Source organism: Rhincodon typus, chromosome 14, assembly GCF_021869965.1.
Source record: "Rhincodon typus isolate 14 chromosome 14, sRhiTyp1.1, whole genome shotgun sequence".
NCBI classification, from domain to species: domain Eukaryota; kingdom Metazoa; phylum Chordata; class Chondrichthyes; order Orectolobiformes; family Rhincodontidae; genus Rhincodon; species Rhincodon typus.
The window spans coordinates 49,809,438-49,815,816 of record NC_063345.1 but is presented as its reverse complement, the minus strand read 5'-3'; positions in this window follow the sequence as shown (position 1 = coordinate 49,815,816).

Genomic DNA, 6,379 nt, shown 5'->3' with positions numbered 1-6,379 from the left:
TGTGTGTTTCCTCTTCCAGCTGGGTTCCTCCTGGCACCACAGTGTCCCCTTGTGAGGAAGGGGCATCTGGAGTGGATGCCAGTATCCTTGTCACCATGTCATCATGCCTTCAGTCATAAGGACTGAAGAAAACATCATAAATATTGTACACATCGGTGCTGAAACAGCATATTTTTAGAACATAGGAAATCAATGCATGAACTTAAGTTCTTTGAAGAACTATGCAATTAAAAATCCGATTGATTAACAGCAACATTGTCAAAAGATTGAGTGAGATCTTCTAAATTCGCCATTCTCCAGTAAGTGGCCCAAAGGCTTCACATTGTTCAGTTGTTAGTGCATTCAGATAATACCAGCACTGTTGCAATTATTTTGTCATATTATTGGAAAACCTCAAGTACAACCTTTAGGGAAATAATTTGCTTTAGTATTGCAAAGAAATTTTAGACAAGCACATTAACGTGTACCTGAAAATGTGGGGCTGTTAACTGTATAATTTTTACTTAAGTGTTTATAGGTGGGCACTCATTAGATAATTACCTGTGCACAAACATTAACAGGTTCAGGCCATGGGCTATTTGGGGAGGGGTTCATTGGCCCCCAAATGCCTGCCTCTCATTAGTGGTTATGTCTATGACTAGATGTCCCTGAGTAGTGAGAACCACAGAGGCTGGAGACTATTGTCTCTCCCAACAACAAAATTTTAATTTGAGTTTTATAATTTTATTTTAAACATCTGTTTAGTTTTTTTTTGTTACAAAGCCCGTTTAAGGAACTGTCACTTTTTCAATTCAGTTTATTGTTTTCAAAGATTCATAGAGGAATGCAATAGCCTCCACTTTCAATCTTGATTCGCTGCGCAGAGGTGAATGGTCAAGTCAGGGGACCTATTTGAGAGTTTGCCCCTAGAGTTGTCCAAGTTGGCCATTGACAAGTGCAGGAAATAGCTTATTAGTGGTGTTGTTAGAACCAACTGACTTTCTTTTGTCTACGGTGAAACCCATGCATAACTATCCCTGCAGCTGGAGCACATGGTGTCCATTGATATATCTGAGTCTTTCCCAGACTGGTGGACACCAGTCCAGATAGAATGCATATCTCCCCTTAAAAAGACTTTTAATTTAAATTCCATAAGCGTTTCTTTTCATGATTTAATTTTTACTACAACTTTCTTTAACAGTCTGTCACTAATTGACTTTGGTTTGTCTTCCCATAAGAGACTAAAAAAGATCCATCCTTTAAACATTGTTCTTCAGTGAGTAAACAATTTGATTATTATTTGTTGTGATGGAAAGTATGAGATTTATATACACGTTTTTTTAAGGGTTTGGATATCAAACTAGTGGCATATGGCTGTGAGCCTATTTTTGTGAAAAGGTTTAATAATTAAACAGGTCAATCTTTCCAGTATGTACCTCCTGGTGTGTTAATGGAAGTTTGTCTATCTAGTGAAGTCTTATGACAGGAAAAAGAAAGATAAAATAAATTGCCTTGCTTTTGGGTTTAGAACAATCAAGGATTAACTGTATTTTAGTTGTCTAAGCCTTTATTGAAAATACAACTGGAGTGGTTGCAGTTCCACAATAGAAAACAAACAGAATAATTTTCTCTCAAGCATTTGCCACAATTCCAGAGAGTGAGTTTACTGTCTGACAACCTGTAACAATTCCTTTCTTTAGATTAGAAGCTAAGTATGGAAAATGTTAGCACAAAAGCAGTTGACATTTAGACAAAGAGAGGAGTGGTCGGATGGATTGATCCACATGTAGAACAAAAATCCATTCTGCACGGACAGGCATGATCTCCTTGACTTGATTGACCACTCCAAAAAAGAAAATGATTTAATTGCAAACATCAATTTACATCATAGTGTCCAAGGGATGTGCTTATAAATCATTTGGAGCTAGGAATGTGAATCTTCTTAGAATTTTGCTTATATAGTGTTAAGAGATATACACTCCTTCACTAGTGAGAGTTTCAGTTTTGAGACCTGAATGTTTTGAAGACTTGTAATCCTGCTTGACAAATTTAAAGATTGAAGATGTAACTAGGGAACATAACAGGGGATCAGTAGATACAATACACCTGGATTTCCAAAGGACATTTAATAACACACTGCACAAAGTGGTTCTCGGCAAGATAAGGGCTCATAGAGTTGTGGTAATATATTCATGTGGATTGAGGTTGAGAGATAGCTGGCAAAGAATGGGCATAAATGGCACTCCCATTGGCAGGTTATGACTAGCAGAGTGCCCCAAGGATCCATGCTGAGTCCCAGCTATTTTAAAATTGATATTAATGACATTGATGAAGAGAGAAGAATTAATGTGTCTTTTTCCGATAATACAACGCTAATTAGAAAGGGAAGTTGTGGGTTGGATATATTGATTGCAAAAAGATGCAGATAAGTTATATGGACATCAATTTGGCAGATAGTGTGTAATGTGAGGAAGTGTGAATTTATTCACTTTGGTCATTTGAATAGAAAATAAATGGAATATTTTTTAAAAGATGTAATAATTGTCAAAGTTACTGCAAAGAGTCGAGTCTTCTTGCAAAAACAATACAGAAAGTTAGCATGCAGGTACAACAAACAATTAGGAAGATGAATGGCATATTGTCCTTTATTGCAAGGGGATTGGAGTAAATGAATAAGGAAGATTTGCTTTTGTTATACGGAGCTTTAATGAGAGCACAACTAGAAAACTGTGCGCAGATTTCTTCTCCATATTTAGGAAGGGCCATACTTCCTTTAGAGATGGTACATTGATGGTTCACTAAACTGGTACATGAGATGAGAGTATTGTCCCATGAAACAGGGTGAGTGCGTTGGATCTATATTCTGTTGTTTAGGAGAATGCAAGGTGATTTCATTGAAGTACTTTGTGCAAAATTCTGAAGGATGTGATAGAGTTGACACCGAAATAATTTGCCAAGATTTGAGTAATCTAAAACATAGGAGCAGAGACTTAATATGAGGGACTGGCCATTTAGAATGGAAATGAACAGAAATTACTTCACTCAAAGGATTGTGAAACTTTACAATTCGCTACTCCAGAGTGTTGTCAATGCTCCATTGTTCAATACAATTAAGGCTGAAAGAGTCAGATGTTCTCAAAGAATCAAAGGATATGGTGAATGTGTGAGATAGTGGAATTTACATCTAAGATCAACAATGATTATATTGAATACTGGAACGGGCTTGATTGACTATGTGGCACACGCCTGCACTTATTTCTTTTGTCTTTCTGAGTTGCAAAAGTTAGGAGCGTTCATGACTTCAGAACAATCCAGAGTATTTCACTGTTATTGTAGGGATACCTCTAAAAAATGTATAATCCATGGGAAAGATGCAAGAATGAGAATGATCATATAGTGTCAAGCTTTTAATATTAAACTCCTATTTTAAATCAGTACCACTGGAAAGATCTTCAAATTCACTTCTTATGATTGGGGTTTCACCATAAATGCAAACATGCAATCCAATTATCACTGCCTAGTAGGAAAATTTTAAACCACAAAATTAATTAGTGTAGATTTATCCAGTTAGTCTCTCTATAACATGACAGTTGTAATTTGTGACTTTCTTCTAAAGATGCTGTGTGTGTGATTTAATTAACTTGTTATCCAACTCGACCATATGAGTTGCTTTGCTGTACACCGTCTGACTAATCACAATATAGTTCTAATTAAATTCCAGATTGAGATGGTTAACTGTAATATGTTTTACCCCAATTACATCATGTAACATCAATTGTAGCAGCCTACAGCAATCTTCTTGAATCTGTTAAACTTTCCTGTGAAGGGCGCTTTTTTCATATACTCACCAAATGTAAGTTTTCTGAAGTTGCTTCTTCATTCTGACTGCTTTTGTAGAAAATATTGTTTCATTTCTTTTGTTTCAGTGTTTCTGAACATTTTACAAGTTTTTTTTAACTGTTCCTGGGAACTTTCAAAGAATTTTTTAACATAGGCTTGTGATAGCCTGCCTAAAATTTCTCTCCACTTTTACAACTTATCAGATATTCATTCATTACTCTGTTTTACTTAAGATGCAAGGCCAAGAGAGTAGAGGCACATCCATAAACTATTATCGCTTTGTTAGATTCAGCAGCTTCATTCAAATCTTGTATTTTGTCTTAGTTTTCGCATTCAAGTTTGAAATTATTTTAGATCATCCCTTATGTAAATTTGGATGGCTTTTGGGTTCACACTAATTATATTGATGCCACCAAAGCTTCATTGGACATTACAAGATGAAGGCATTGGAAGCTGTCAACAGTCTTGTAAATGCTAAGCAAAGTCACTTGAGAAAAGTGCATGATTATTCATCTAAGTTGAGAAGTGGCTCTGTTTTAGGAACCAAAATGTAGGGTTAATACATAGCCTTACAGTATTGTAATACTGAGTTTCCCAGTGTAGGTAAGCAGGGAGAAAATTCTTGGACAGTTAAAGGATGTGTGAATAACTTTCCTCTTAGCACCTAATGGTACAGCTATTCATAAAATCTAAAAAAATTTACAAAAATGCATCTGAAACTGCGACAACAGTTTATCAAATGTTATCCTGCAGAATGAGTACCTTTACAGGAAACAAATTCAAAACTACCAAATAGAAGCCACACAGAACGGATGCCCAAAATCAGAAATTTTAAAAATAAAACAGAAATGCTGGAATTATTCGACGGATCTGGCAGTATCTGTGGAAAGTGAAACAGATATAACATTTCAGGTAAATGGCATTTCAGAAACTCAGAAATGCTATCAATCTGAAATTCCATTTCTGTCTCCACTGTTGCTGTTGGACCATCTGTGTATTTCAAGCATTTGGTTTTATGTCTGAACTACTGTATGTGTGGTGTTCAGAAAGTCATTGCATGAAAGAATGAAAATTAAACTTCTGACCTTATATAAAGGGAAGGCCACTAATACAGCAGCGATGATGACTTGACCAATGACAATGCCCTGAGGAATACCCACAATGATGTCCTAAGGCATCATGTGATGATTGGCCTCAAGAAACCAGAACTAACTTCTTTATGCTGTATTGACGCAAACTAGTGAGGAGATTTCCCCCAATTCCATTGACTGCAATTTTGCTTAGGTTCCTTGGTGCCCCTTGTGGTCAGATGCTGACTTGAAGTCAAGAACAGACTCAACTAGCTGCTGGAATTCAACTATCCTGTCTGTTTGAACCAAGGCTTTATTGATGTCAAGTGCAGAGTAACCCTGTCAAAACACAAGCTGATTGTCAGTTAGCAGTTAGGATGTTCTTTGATGTTTTCACAGTTTTCATTACCTTGCACGGCTCTTCGGATACTGAAGCAATCTTTGTAGAAAATCAGCATTTGGCTTGGGCAGGTAATATGCAAGTAACATTTGTGCCACACAACTTCCAAGTAAAGGGAAAATCTAACCATCTCCTCTTGAAATGCAATAGTAATACCACTGCAGACTCCTCTACCATAAACAGCCAGGAGTTATCAATCATCAGAATATTTAATTGGAGTAACACATCAATAATATTCACCCCCACTATGGCCAATATGGCACAAGTCAGTGCAATGAAATATTCACTACATCCCTGGATGAGTGAGGGTCCAACAATACTCAAGAAGCATGACACCATCCAGGACATAGCAGCCCATTTGCTTGGCACTACACCCATCTTGAATATTCACAGCCACCAATGTATGGTGACAAGACTAAGTATCATTTTCATGATGTACTGCAGCAACTTGACAAACCTACCAAAAACCTTCAACAAAACCTACCAAAATTGTGATCTTGCCACCCAGAAAGAAAAAGATCACGAATTGCATCTGGAAATGAAATCAGTTTTTACTGGTGTTACAGACCTGGCTTGCATCAAGCTTGCCTTTTCAAAGTGGAGAGGTTGAAGACTTGCGATCTTCAAAAGTTAACAGCAGCAATGGCTTATGTAGTCAAATAACTTGAGATTACTCCCTCAGGTCGACTTAGCAGAATGGTCCTAGGAGTGAGCGAGGACATTTTTATTACATTTTTACAGCACTCAGTACAAAGAGATGGAAACTTTCATTCTGTCTCGCTGTTGCGAAACAGTGACTGGTTCAAGATGTTTCTCTCATAATCTCTGCATAGAATGTTTGCACATATAAAATGGTTGCACTATATAAAATGTTTTTATATAGTTCAAAATTTTAAATGGCTGCTACTTCAATATTCATAATAGTTGTTTACTGAGCATTAGTCTGTGTCACAAACCAATCAATTATCTTTTAATCAAGAGACAACAAGGTGCAGGACTGGATGAACACAGCAGGCCAAGCAGCATCATAGGAGCAGAAAGGTTGACGTTTCGGGCCTAGACCCTTCATCAGAAAAGGGTCTAGGCCCGA